Source organism: Stegodyphus dumicola, chromosome 9 (genome assembly GCF_044657685.1).
Source record: "Stegodyphus dumicola isolate Sdum_Otavi_A_Nest chromosome 9, ASM4465768v1".
Lineage (NCBI taxonomy): Eukaryota > Metazoa > Arthropoda > Arachnida > Araneae > Eresidae > Stegodyphus > Stegodyphus dumicola.
In genome coordinates this window covers 83434281-83449324 of record NC_140776.1, presented here as the reverse complement: position 1 = coordinate 83449324, position 15044 = coordinate 83434281, and the positions used below count along the sequence as shown (strand labels likewise).

The window sequence follows — 15044 nt, the reverse complement described above, 5'->3', positions numbered from 1 at the left end:
AAGTAAAGATCATGTAATTTAACTGTCACTCTTAAGGCACTGTAAACATAGAATATACATCACTTAGGAAAGTGACAGACGCAAACAAGACAGACAATTACCGAAAGAAATAAAAGAAATAACTTCAATAGGCCAGCTAAAGTATCCGAAAATAGCTATCAGTAGAGCCACGTAAGTATTATAATAGTGGAGAAAAAATAACAGCTACCCTTCCTAACCTTACCCGACACGATCAATAGAGATGACGTCTCTGTAAGATGCCCATTAATGTTAACCGCCGCATCTTTTCAAGGTTCCCCCGTTATAGGTTCTTCTTTTTCCCGAAAAGATTTCCTCTTTTGTTTATTTTTTTATGTCACACTTTTCGCCAGATTTCTGGATGTCAAAAGACGTTACCTAGATTGCGAATTTAATACCCTTCTTTTTAATTTACCACGTATTAAGGGAAAGAACATTTATTGAATGGGACTCTGTGTACTTGAACTTAAAGATTGGATTCTTAAGAGACTGTTAGAGAAAATGAATATACCACGTACTTTTTAACAATGTCTCAGAGGTAGTTTTTAATTTTTTTGTTTTGTTTCAACCGAGTCACTATATTAAAATTTCTTGATTTTAACTCTGTTTACAGTAGCAATTCTCAAACTGAGGTTCTACTTTTCAGCATGACACTTAAATATGAGAAGGGTGGAATGAAGTTCCATTATTCTTCCTCTGCTCCTATTCATGCTGAGAATAAATTATGTAATAAACTTTCGTGAAGGATGACAGAATATCTCTCCGCCCTAAACGTTCTTATTTAAAGTGCTCTGACATACTGGAAGTTTACTTTTTAAAATTTTAAATCAAATCTATAATAATTTACATATATATGAATTATCAACGATAGGAAAAGGCATTCATGCGTTAAAAGTATGCGTTACGCGAATTTTTAATATTGATCCATTAAAATATTTTGAAAACTTCAGCCTAGTTAAAGATAAATTCGAAAGATTTTAGTTCTTAAAAGTGCATGCTTTGTTTAACCATTTCAGTATGCAATCAGCACTAAAATCAGCTTATTTTGAAAGTGTTTAAATGTAGTATGATATATTTTTAAGCCATAGTATTTAACTTAGTTGCATGAGCAAGGGCTAGAACATTTACTCCTCTATTGGTATAATTTCCTGAAAAGTTGTTCATCGGTTTGAAACCTGTTATATTTAACAGGGCTGTCTGGGGATAACTGAGACTTTATCTGCAGACAACTTAATTCATAATCTAGAGCAAAAGGGATTAAAGCAGATTTTGGCGCGATGCTGCATTTTGGGAAATATGTATCGGAGTAAAAGCTCTAAATTTTCTTTGATGTCAAACAGATCCTTGTTACTTCATATCCGTAAAATTTGCCAGAATTCTGTCACTATTGCCTTGATGATTTATCTTGTCAAGATGGTTGGTGTATCAGATAATTCTAGGTATCTAAAACTACGCAAAGACCCGGTCTACGAGAGACCCAAAAAGTGACTTTTTCCCTACACTTTTAAAAGTTCAGGAGTGCTGGAGCAAAATTGTATATCCTAATGAATTTTGCTTTAAAATTTATAATTTATAATTTTTATATTTGAAACAGAGTATTGAACTCACATTTTAAAGTTTTTGAGCAAAACAATATTTTGTAACCCCAATTTAAGGTCACGTTCATTCCCATAATTAGCCCCATTGTCAAGGTTATGACAGAAAAAAGTTGAAAATTTTATTCATTTATATTGATTAAAGGTTTAGATAAAGATGATACTGCAATGTCTAAACAATAATGTTGATAAACATGGGCAGAATTAAAATTTTGAGTAAATGCATTTGAAAACTCGACACAAGGAGCTTTATAATTTCCGATTCCAATATTTGTTATTATTTTTTAACATTTTTCAGAGCTTGACTAGAGCTGCATGCGCAGTTTTAAAATATAGCAGTGGGAATGGCAGTTTTCGGTTAAATAACACGGCTTGAAAATAAGTTGGCAAAATCAATTAAAAATGCTATTTATTAACTATTTTAATTTCAATAAATTAAAAGAAATCTGTTTTTAATCTTAGATAGACATGGGAAATAATCTATTTATTATGTGTACCATGTTACCAGTCTTGTTTCTGTGTTGTTTTAATATTTTACAAATTTCATAATTAGACTTTTTTAATTATCACACAAAAGAAATTAAAACAGGTTTTGAAAGAGCTAAATCTCATTAGCAGAGTGTAAAAATAACATAAAAGTGTGTTTCTCAAGCAATTTCTCATCGCGTTTTTAAATGCATTTCACCTTAAATACTGTACCTTGAATGGTATATCCCAAAAGTATATATAAAATAAAAATTGAAAATATTGAAAATACTAGTTTAATGGTATAGGATCCATTCTCGCTGCCATATTGCTTACCATTCTGCATTCATAATTTATTTATTGTTTTTGATCTGTAGTTTTGGCTTCCAAAACTTATTATCGTTTGATTTTGTATTCTTTATTAAGTTGAAGGCAGTCACATTGAAAGTACCAGTGCGATGAGAGCGTTTATCATTGAGCAGCAAACTACCTTTCTTGCTATTTTGAAGGCTGCCAATAAGAGTTTAAAAATTAGTGTAATAATCAACTTTGGGTCCCAAAGGGCCTATCTGTCGGAAAGCACGGCAGAAAAGTTTGGCTATAAATCGATGAGTAAGGAAAAATCGAAACATTCTTTATTTGGGGATTCAAGCGCAAATACTTGTGTGCACATAGATTGGAAAACTTACCTCTCTGATTGCAGTGAGAACTACCATTGCACCTACCTATGTCTTCGGACGCACAACTGAGTGAAGATGATTTTCCCGATATGGGGATACATTTAGAAGATTTCATTGTCCCCACAGAACGTTTCATAGATGCAAATGTAAGCAGTAAGATAATGACAGGAAAATTGAAAAGATTTAAATCCGGTATTTCCGTTGTGGAAACAAAGTTTGGTTGGACAGTTGTAGGTCGTAAAGGGATGCTCGAAGTGGATCGGAAAGGTTGTAATTACTCCGATGTTAGCTTCAGATGTACGAAATATAGACTCAGCCTTTTTCTTTAAAATAGGGAGCGGATTTCGACATTCTCAGATTACTATGGTGGGAGCAGGATGATCATGACAAAAGGAAAATTTTTAATTACAGTCGAAGTATAGATGTTGAGGAAATGGAAAAACATTTGGAAACAAGTAATGATAATGAAGGCTTTTGGACAAATTGCTAATGAACAATTCATGGAAGAATATGGCTTAGCAGCAGCAAGTGCCAAAAAGCATGTTGGGTATCCTTAATACGATTCCTCATCTCGAAATAAATCGGAAAAAAATTCCTTTATTTGTGATGTAAAAATTAAAGAAGAACCTCCCGACGACGATAATCCTAATCCAGCATTTGACAAGCATACTGATCTTCAGTTACATTGTAAGTAGTGCTGAAACAAACACTTTGCGTGCGAAACGACGTTTAAAGCCATTGGCTATAGGAAATGAGACTTCAGGTCTGGATCAGGATAATGCAGACAAATAAGTTAGTAGTGAACCTTCGAAAGGTTTTGTTAAAACTGAAAACATCAGCGAACTGAAGAAATCTGAAGCTCTCCGAGGAAAACTTAAGGTCATGAAATAGATGACACTGATAGAAAATAAACTAAGAAAAATAAAATATTCACTAATTCTGAATCAAAGGAGGAATTAGCAGCTGCTTGGGTTATTAAACATCAGAAGATGTTGCAAGAATAAGAAACAGCTGAAATGAGTGCTAAGATGTTGGAAAAAATGGATGAAGAATTTGTAATTGATACACTAGTAGAAGAAACATTCAATAAAACAAAAGTGCATACATCTCAAGATTTAAAAGGACTAACTATAAGTCATTCTACTAATGCTTTTAAAGAAAATAATCAAGTGATCTTAACACTAAAAGATAAAGGTGTTCTTGAATAAGTTGAAGATGCTTTTGAGAATGTGAATATTTTTCTCATTGAGCGATTTGTTAAGAATGATGAAAATAAGAAGAAACCAGATTATCGGCCATATGAAGTGCCTGAATATAACGAATTTGAAGTTCTGTAGAAAATGATCTTCCTGCCTAAATATGATAAAAATAGACGGAGAGAAAAAGAAAGCTTTCAAATCTAGTACTGTTAATGGTACGCCATATATTAGCAAAGAACATGAATTAGAATTAATTAGAATGAAATGAAAGCAGCAACATGAGATATCTTCAGATATGATAGAGAGGGAAAAAGCCAGTGAATATTACACAACTGAAGAAACGTTGCAGTTCAAAAAACCCAAAAAGGAAAAAACGTAAAAACTCATTGTACTGAAAAGCAGACGATCTTCTAGGAGATGTAATGAATAAGCGATTTGAATTTAAGGAAAATGAGAAAACAAGGGATTTCTGAACAAGAAAAGAAAGTTTTAGAAACAAGAACTGTGATACTATTCATTGAAAAGAAGACAAAATGAGGTATTCCAAATGTAGTTATACATGACATATCAGAACTTAAAGGTTCAGAATACCAAGCTTGCTTGCAAGGTTGAGTACCAAGCTTGCTTGTAAGGTTGAGTGCAAGAGATAGAGCAAATTTTTGCACTCCAACTTGGAAATTTATAAGAAAGAATATGCATAATTTAAAGAAAAGAATCGTCAGCTATAACTCATCAGCAATAAACAATAAGCAGTTTAAGACATGATCTAATAATAGCTCAAGAAAAAGTTACAAAAAATGAACTAAATATTTCAAGCTTTTCAAACTCATGGTTTATAGAGTTCACCTTTAAGTTTCTAACCTGATATTTTAATTCACTTTTTTATCGCTCTCAATTCCATTTTCCTGCCAGAATGTAAATTTCTGCCTCCCGGGATAATCAAATGAGATAGAAAGAAGAGACTATTAAAAAAAAAGGTTTTAGAGGTAGAACCAGAGCTTGTTCTTGCCTTCTTAAAGATTACGTTGCTTATTTGATTTTTTTGCGAATAGTATTCTGTGGCGTTGAGTTTGGAAGCGTTTTTGCTATTAGGCTTGTATTGCCGATCTTAGGTCAACGCCAGCTTGCACGTCAGTATTTTGAAACCGTGAGCTTGCACGTCATTATGCTAACTTACTTTCTTAGTTTTATTTAATCCATTATCTTAAATTAAGCTCTAACTGTTGACGTAATCTAGTCTGTGACTAATAATTGACTTCAGAAGAGCACCAGTGTCGAGCACCTTCAGAAGACCTGTCACGTAAATGAGATTTATTCATAATTAGGAGTTTGGAATTTTCTATCAGGGTAGTTTATATAAAATTAAGTTCTTTCATTGTATTTAATAATTATACTGATAAATTTTTAATAACTAATATTATAAATAGTAAAATATAAATATTCTATGCGTTTCTCTGCATTTACATCATGATTTCTGAAAAGGTTTTATCCCATTTGGGTCATACGTTTACACTCGTCCCAATGCCAATATTTTTTGCAGAGGTTTTCTACCGTTTGAGTCCATCCGTTTATGTAAAATAAATTGTTTTTGAAACAGTGAAATCCTACCTTTGGTAGTGGATTTATTCTTATTCGAGAACGTGTGTTCTAAGGTTTTACCTGTAGGGGCAACAGAACATTTTAGATATCGTCTTTTACTTTGGATGAATTTTGTACGTTTTATTTTGTCAATATTCTTAGTCCCTATCAGATCCTTCAAAATAATACTTTATATCTGTAATCTCGGTGACTGTTTATGATTTGCGTATGAAATTTTAATATCATCATGTAGTAGAAAATAACAGAGATTCAAGTAATTAAATTGTTTTCAAGGCTAATTGAATAATTTCGTGAATTAGTGTTAATGTAATTAATGTAATTAATGTTAATTAAAGTTTTAAAATGGCGATTTCTCAAAAATGCTTTTGCTTGTTAGAAAGATTAAACATGGGTAAGAAATTCTGAGTTACAAAAACTCTAAATTTAGCATTTTTTATTTGACAATATTTGGTTTTATACGCTTTTTGAAATGAATATTTTTGTCATTTCTCTTCTAATTGGTAAATGTTGTCGTGAATTTAGCAAGAATCTCTTTAGGCAATATATTTCTCTGCATGTGCTTCTTGACTACCATGCATCTGCTGAATTCTATACTAGGCTCGGTGTGTATATTTGCTGACGAGTTTCATTCATTCGATATTTACAATGTTTCCTCAAAGAAAAATTTTAAATTAAGAGAAATAATTTAAAAACGACTATGAATAGATTAAGGAACAACATTACTTTGGTTAGATTTTCACTGTAAACAGAGAGTAAAAATATTTAAAATTTTGTACACTTCTGTTAAAATATTGTATGTGACCAACATTATTGTAGGCTGAAAACGTACCTTATTTGTTTCAGTACTTAAACGAACCTATGGCCTCTAATTTAAGATATATGCATAGTTAATCATTTTTTTTTTCATGTATCTCGTATCTAAGCGCACATGTGTGTGCATACGACTAATACCATTTCCAAAATTTTTATCTGTCTATTTGTATATGTATGTAATTATTATCTTAATATATCTGCTGATATATTTCTGCACATTCTGTGTTTAACTGCACGTTTATATAAAATTCTGAATAAATAGCAATCCACTCATTTCCTTTAACATCCATCAAACTTCTTTTGCTCTTTTACCACATTCTCAAACTTCTATTCTTTAATGTACTTCAGCTAATCGACCTTTTTCATTACCGAATAGACCTTTATATTTTCAATAATTAACATAATTAACAGGCTACTTTATTTATATTCTTATTCCTCAAAACCCAATGAATGCAACAGCATTTCAAGTATTGTTTTCTCTTTTATCTGCAATCCATTTTTACATCTAATTATTAATTTTATACTTCTCTTTTTCATAATACCATTATTCTTTTATTGTGCCTGCATTCATGTTTGACTTAGTCTACATTTAAAGCATTAGTTAAAGTATTACATAGGTAAAACACACAACTCTGCTTATAACCATCAGTAAAATTATTAAATAAATGCAAATATATAGTTGCGAAATCTATTGTAAATAAAATTAGATAATTACTCGAAAAAAATAAGACAGTGCAAGTAAAATAAAATCTTAACGAACAATTAAGTTAATAATTTTACTAAGAGAAAACTGTGATGAATATTAATTCAAAGGTAAAAATGCGGAACCTCATATTAAAAGCAAATAGATTACATAAAAATAAAAATAAAAGGATCTTTTGCGTGTATACCAGTGTTTCAATATTTGAGGAATAGCCATGTGATGTATTATGTATTGCTGTGCACCTGAATAACAGAGAAAGGGGTCAGGATAATTTTATTAAAACGCCTCTTTAGTACGAAAATAAGGACAAATATTTTAAATGTTTCACTCACCAAATTATTTCTGTATTTTTGTTCGAGAGGCGTTTTGTTTTAGCATTTTGTCCTATGTATGCATATATATATATATATTAATTTATTTACTAAAGAAATATTGGTTATATTATCTTCTAATATTAATTTTAGTAGAAGTATCTAAAAAGAGTGAACCCAGAGGTAGGAAGTTTAATTCCGAAAATTGTTTTAAGGTAACTTGAATGTAAATTGTTAAATATGTTTTACGGGGACGTGAATTAAATCATGAATAACAAAATTTCAAACTTTGAAAAAGAAATTAAATTAAAAGCAAGTAATTATTGAAGACCTGTGCGCATTTTGGAAGTTAACCCTCTTCTGTACGGCGGAATGTCGAAAGTTAATGAACGCGTAATAATATTTTTTTCTCTTTCAGATTTACGAATTGTAGAGTGCAAGTTAGCAATTAATTAGTCTAAATATCGCATTGAAGAGTGGTTCTGCTGGACTTTCATTTTTGAAAACAGCTTTTGTTTTACAAAATGAATACATTATCGTATTACATTACTTCTTACTAAAAGAATATCTCATTATATATCCTTGTACTCAAGCAATTTAGGGAAATAAATGCAGACTTAAACCTTGAAGAATTAAATCTTTTCTATTTTTTTCTTTGTTGAATAGCAGCACAAATTTAGATGAAGTGATAATTTACAGGGAAATAATATCATAAAACAATTTTTTCCCTACCATTTGGATTTTTCAATTTGAACAACGCAGTTTAAATAAAGATTTTATATATATTTACTTTCAATTTCTGGAGGCAGTAATTCTTACACTATAGCCGGCTTGTAAAACCATTAAACATCGTTTCGGGCATTCGACTAAAATCTGTGTACCAAGATACCATTACAGTTTCCTTTCGCTTTTATGATTTCTATTGATTTTAGAGTTTGAAATTATTTTAACATTTTGGAACATCAACAGTGAACTTTCGATAATCAACTGACTGGTTATCAACTTTCGACAACTGAATCTTTCCGATAATAGTTTGTTTGCAAACCTAATGTATTCTACTGAAGTTTGTTACCAATCAATAATCGAAAGATTTATTTTGTGTATTAATTACTCTTATTCACAGTAACTGAAAGATTGATTTGCTGAACAAATAAATATTTTGCACTTAAATATACTATTTCTTGCTACTTTTAGGTTTAAATCACTTTTATACCAGAAACTGTATATATAGGTTGGTAATTTACTAATAAAGAATACTACTAAGCGTTTTACTTTCTTGTTCCTGCGCAGAACTTGTCAGCAAGGCTATTTTCAAATATACAGCTTTCTTTTTGTCTGTTTGTTTACTTAGTGATAGTCTTAGAGAATATTAAAGAGAATGTGTAGCTGCTTAATATGTATCAGCTAATATAGAAATATCATAGGACAGATAAATAATCATCTGCCCTGCAAGCAGAACGCTTTCATTTTTCTTGGATCCAGTTTTAACATCAGAATTCATTTATTTTCATGAATTTTCAATTAAAGATATCGAAGTTTGATTTTTTTTTCATTCTGCAAATAAGGCAATATCCGAACTGACTGTTCAATAAACGTAATTAAACGAGTGTCTGTGTTTACTTACACAGTTTATTTACCCTTCGGTAACTTACTCGGTTTTCAATTTTCTGTTTCTGTTAATCATACATAAGATTTTAGTGAGATCAATATCGTAATAAAACTGCAGTACTTGATTATTGAAGCATCTGATATTTGGAATTTAAATGACATTTAAGGATAGATCTATGATTAAATTATACTCGCGTATTCTCAGTTATGCATAATAATAACATTTTTATTCACGTAAACTTTACTGATTCATATAATACAGAGTTATTCATACGTTTGCTCAATTACGGGGTCTTAAAAGAGTCCCGTATTGTTATTTTTCGTCACACTTTCCCGTTCTGGGAGTGAGTTATTTACACGCCTGTTGCCATCTTAGGATGTGGTAGCCGTTTCTCAGGCTCACTGTCTGGTATCGAACCCAGATTCCTCGTCCCTCGTTGCGACCATGGTAGGCGAGTAATTTATTTTCGATAGCTGATAACGCAGATACTTGAAAGATACGTCCGTCGGGACGAACTCGTGCGATCAACCTAAAGATACACAGAATCATCACATAATACAGATACGGGGAAGTCCGACTGATTTTCGTCTAACTGCGCTCGACTCCTCAGGGTCAAAACACTGCCGCATGTATTTTTAGAATTACAACAGTTATTCAAGTAGCAAGGTACGATCCAAGAAACCATAACTGATTTAATGAGCCATTCGTGGCTTCGCCTTAATAGGACATGTACTTGGACCTGATGGCTTAATCTTTGAATTAAGCATATGACTACTGTCAGGATCAACCAGATAGCTTTTTTATGTTCATTGACCGTTTGAGCTACACGTAACTTGAAACCTCCAGTGGTAGCGACAACCTTGGAAATGCACTGGGAGCCACTGTCCAATTGACGGCTCGCTATTTTATTTGACACGGACTAAATCTTATCTCGTGCTTTCGGTAGCGGTTCAAAACTCTTTACGTCCTCCACCTCAGCGCCGGTAGGTGAGCCTTCGTGATCATCGAGAGACTACTGCGTGGGACGCCGATACAAAATAAACCTGTGTTTCAGTTTTTATTGCCTTTTTGAAAAGCGCAGCAAAGGCACGTGCTGAGGAAGTTTTCGGTTGTCATAAAATTTCTTAAATCAACTACTGAACTAGTCAAAATATCACCCAACTCAACCAACACTCCGTTTTGTTCTAAGCATACATCAGTATATTACAGCCAACCAGAGAAAATCATTTTAAACATCATAAAGTGTGTAAAACGTGAAAGAATAAACGCAAGAATCTTTACAAAACTTTACGGAAAAAATTATCAACCCGAATTTAAAACTAGAAACTGGAATGGCTATGGCATTAACGTATCATCTGTTCTTCTTGAGTTTCCAACCAATCTTTGTTGCAGATTTTGATTCAGATATTCGGGCAAAAGTTCTCCGTTTTTATGGCAAAATTTGACTCGGGAACTATCGCAAGCGGTCTTGGGAAATAATATGTCGGAGAAATATCACGTTGGAAAGAAAATGATCATTCACCTCATATAACTACGACGTCAGCAGCTTTTCGGTGTTTCCAAGTAAAGTTTTCTAGTGGTGTATAGATTTTTGCTGTATCTGTGAAGAGCATCATTTAATCATTTGTGAAATAAGTATAAAAAGGGATTTTTTACCTTTATTTCAGTATAAGAAAACTCGGTATCATTTAAATACTTTGTTATGATCTTTTAAAATGTTACAGAATTATGAGTAACTTCTTTAGTTCACTAAAGAAAGTTGAAGGAGTAGAGAATATACATAAACACAAAATGAATGAACTTGAATTATAAAATGAAGACTATATTATGTTACAAGGTCATTGACATTCATCTTAATGTAACAGTTTATCTTAGATACTTTTTAGTTTCATTTAAGGAAAGATCTCATACATTGACTTCCAATCTTAAAGGTCAGACATCTTACAGACAAAGATAGGCAAAAATGGTCTTTTATGGGATTGAATCAGAACCTCTCGCTCACTGAACTGAATGGGTTCTTTTTTATGGCTCACTGTTTGCTAATAATGATCTTAATGGAAAAGAATGGGAACGAGAGGTGTTCAAGAGCAATTAACGAGGATGGAGGGAAAAGAGAAAGAAATTGAACTAGCAGTGTGATCAGAAAAATCGACTTAAAACCTAATTCCGTGGACTGATCTCTTTCATCTCTAGATTGAAATTCCCTAAAACTTCCTTTCTATATAGATGTATGAAGTAAATTTTAGATTAAACAAATTCAATAAGTATGGAAATGATAAAAATTCATTTTTAATGTGGAAGGAAAAACATTATTTTCTCTCTTAAAAAGAGAACATACCATTTCTGGCTCATTTCCAGTAAGAGCTGTTGGTATGTAAACACTACAAAGCTACTTTTTGGCGTAATCAGGAGAGGCTCTTTGAATCACTTTGTCAACGAATGATATATCCCTAGTTACATATCATGCTAGAAGGGCAGGTAAACAATATAAAATTTCGCGCAGATATAGGTTATATAGTGATTTATTTAATTATATATATGTAAAAGCATATAAAAGCAAAATGCTAATTTTGATTTTTCAATAGTCCCTTAACATCTTAACATCCCGTTAGAATTTGGTAATCTATCCTTTATTTATTTATTTTGTTAACTCTAATTTCAACTCCTCCTGTTCCACAAGGTATACCTTGAGGCTCATGTAAGTATGTTATAGCAGCTGTAGACATTAAGATTTTTTGGAAGTAGGAGAGATGAAAAATGAACAATGCCCTCGCCGGGACTCGAACCACGGACCTCTCGAATACGCGCCGAGCGTGCTGACCATTAGGCCACGAAGGCATGCTAAGAAGGCGGGAGAAATATCTTATATACTCTCCCTTTTAAAGAGCGACTAGGGTTATAGGATCCAATCGCAAAATCCTGGTGGCGGAGAATCATCATACATCACCTTTCTTAGTTCGTTCGCCACTGTAGAGACATTTAGAATTTTTTAACAAAATAGGAGATTGAAGAAATGGGCAGTGCCCTCGCCCGGACTCGAACCACGGACCTCTCGCATACACGTCGAGTGTGCTGACCACTGCACCACGAAGGCATGCTAAAAAGGCCGGATAAATGCCTTATACAGCAACAAAATAAGTAAGCAAATGCACAATAGCACTGAAAATGGGGAAAAATATTTTAAAAAATTGTATCCTTTCAGTAGTAACTGCTTCTAATAAACATCTCTAAACTGCATCATTTCAAAATTAATACATGTCATATGTTCCTACTTAACGCTAATGACGCAAACTCTTACATAAAGCCTTTAGCTAATAATGAATTCAGATTTGAGAATCGATACTGTTAATAGGTATTAAGAAATAAACAATAAGGAAATTGTGAAGTCAAAACACTTTGAACCTAACTTTCATATTAAAACACGCCACATTCGCTGTCTGGCTATCTTGCAACCTAGACTAGATACTCTCTGTGTCTGCTCCTTTCTTTGAATATAATTCAAATATATAAAAGTTCTTCAAGAAATGGTGCACTGAATTGCGCAAGCATATGCATGGCTTCATACATCACGAATTTAAGAAATGTACAATCAGGACATGATTTGAAATATTTATTTATAAAGGAAATGTCAATAAACTCGTGTTTGTTAGAGTGGTTAGTTAATTTTCTGATAAAATTCTTCTTTTGTTTCTTCACTTTCTAAACCTTCGTCTTTTTGTTCTTTCACTTTGTTATTCAAATATTAGTACCCAATAGAAAGCTGGATTAGCACATTAGAAGGTTAGCAAACAGAAGCTGAGAGATTTCCTTTAGCGCAATTAGGTAACAAAAGAATTTTGTAAATTGACAAGTGTTATTTTGTGTATTAAAAATTGTCATGAACATATATTTGACTAACGGGCAGATTGAATTAGTCTCGCCGGAGTTTATTGTTAGTGAGAGTTAACTTTGTCTTTTTTAGATTAGTTTTAAATTAAACATTACACTAATTACCTCTCCAAAGCAGGAAAAACAGGATTGTTGTAAGATACGCAAAATTATTCAGCTTATAAATTACGGAAATTCAAGGTTTTATTACTAAAAAAAATTTAATTTGTAGTTTACTTTTTTTAATCATTGTGATTAACAATATCCTGGTCACTAGTTAGAGTTCATCTTTCTTTTTCCTTACATTGTATAGATTGTAGTATATTCAATTCTTTTAAGTCAATTAACTTATCTTGTTTTGCTTCTACTGAGCGATATATCAAGCAGCAATAGTTATGACATACAGAAACAGTTCGAAAGTAATTAAATCGATTATTTAAACAAATATGAACAAAATTCCTTTTTTCCATAGAAAACAGAAGAAGCAAATGACAAATATTTTGTTTATATAGAAAGGACGAGTTACGAAGCAAACTGAAAGCGCTTTCCGATAAATACTTCTTTATGTAATTGGATGTCTAGTTTTTCTAGACAATACGAATTTTGATGCATAAAAGTTTTTTAAAACTTTATATTTACATCACTCCTTTATGGTATATTTAAAAAAACTTATTGAGCCTTTTTTACTTCCTTGTACGAAGTAAAAAGGAAGTATTGTAATCGCGAAAAGCTTCAAGCAGCATATTTCAACGAAAATATCCACTTTGACCGCTTTCGAATGCAATTTAACGATGTTTTTGCGTAATATCTAGACAGAATAAAAGACTCTTTTGTATGTACGCACGTACGTACGTACGTACGTATCTCGCATAACTCAAAAACGAGTAGCCTCAGAACGTTGAAATTTTGTATATAAGTTTACTACAACATGTAGTTGTGCACCTCGTATTTTGGTTTCAATCGGCTGCGCCAAACGTATATAAATATATCCACTCTGTTACCCGGCTCAGTGATATCAGTTTCTTTACTCTTATATGTTTGTAAATTGTACATTTTTTGCTTTAAAAATGATTGAATTATGTTGTTTTTATCTTCCGGTTAAAGTTTTTATGCCTTTCGTAATTCTGGAAGCAATATTTGTACAATTATCAACAATTTAAAAGCTGTTTAAGTGCGGTTAAGTTTTAAATAACATGGCGGACATATTTGTTTACATTTGAATCAGCAGAATTGTAGATTTGTTGCCAATCTAGAGACACTAAGCTTCGCAACACAAAAATAACGCCTTCATTTATTATTGAGAATTAAATGATGCTTAATCCTTTCTGGAATTTTTTCGGGGAAATAAGTATTTAAGATTTACTTAGTTATTTTTAACACAGATATTTTGAGTTTTTATGTATTTTTGCCTTGTCGCGAAGTGAAAACTGAATTAATTGAATGAGAAATACTCAATCGTCTGTGAAAAACTGTTTCTTTTTCGTTTTGTTTGCTTAATTTCTTTTATACATCGTTCTGGCTTTGTTATAGTATTTGAATAGAACATGTGGCAACGATTCGATAATTCTTTAAATGGTATAAATTTTGTGCATACTGAGTTATAATATGAACGAAATATAATACTGTTAAGTAAACCTAGCACCAGAGTGTCGCTATGGTAAACAAAGTGAATTTTAAAGAATGCATTTATTCTATTGTGGTTTATGCGCTGTCGGCGAAAGTAGGTTTAATTCAATCTAATAAGTTAAATGAAATGCAAGAAAAAATTCGTATAATTTAATATTCCGTACATGGAAGTCATGTGGTGTACACATTAGATTTTTTAATATCATACATCACGAATTAAAGAAATGTGAATTAAAGAATGTGTCTTAATTAATATAAAAGTTCAGTACAAAATGTTGCTTATATTTAATATTATTTTGTATCCCTAACTTTAGAAATTTAACTTTGTATTTTGTTTGTTTTCTCATTGCACATTTTGAAGAAAATTAATTATCTGTTTTCAATGTGAATTGCTCATGATACTTTGGTTAACAGTTATTTGAATCTAAATTGCCTCGAAGCCGAAATGTAAATTGTTTTTGAGTCTCTCAAATGCTTCATAAAACAATAACTGAAAGACAAATTAAAAAAACTTTTCCTTAATATTATGAGAATTTTGATGCAAAATTAAAAGTCTAAA

At 31.8% G+C, this 15044-nt stretch overlaps 1 protein-coding gene and 1 non-coding gene across 4 annotated transcripts in view; one reads left to right on the top strand and one right to left on the bottom strand.

Annotated features, from left to right (window-relative positions):
- Positions 1–15044, top strand: part of LOC118200294 (potassium voltage-gated channel subfamily KQT member 1-like) — a 640573-nt gene that overhangs the window by 184210 nt on the left and 441319 nt on the right. The gene's annotated exons all lie outside the window — the stretch shown is intronic.
- TRNAT-UGU (transfer RNA threonine (anticodon UGU)) lies at positions 12014–12086 on the bottom strand. The gene has a single exon. It is a non-coding gene; the product is annotated as a tRNA-Thr (tRNA).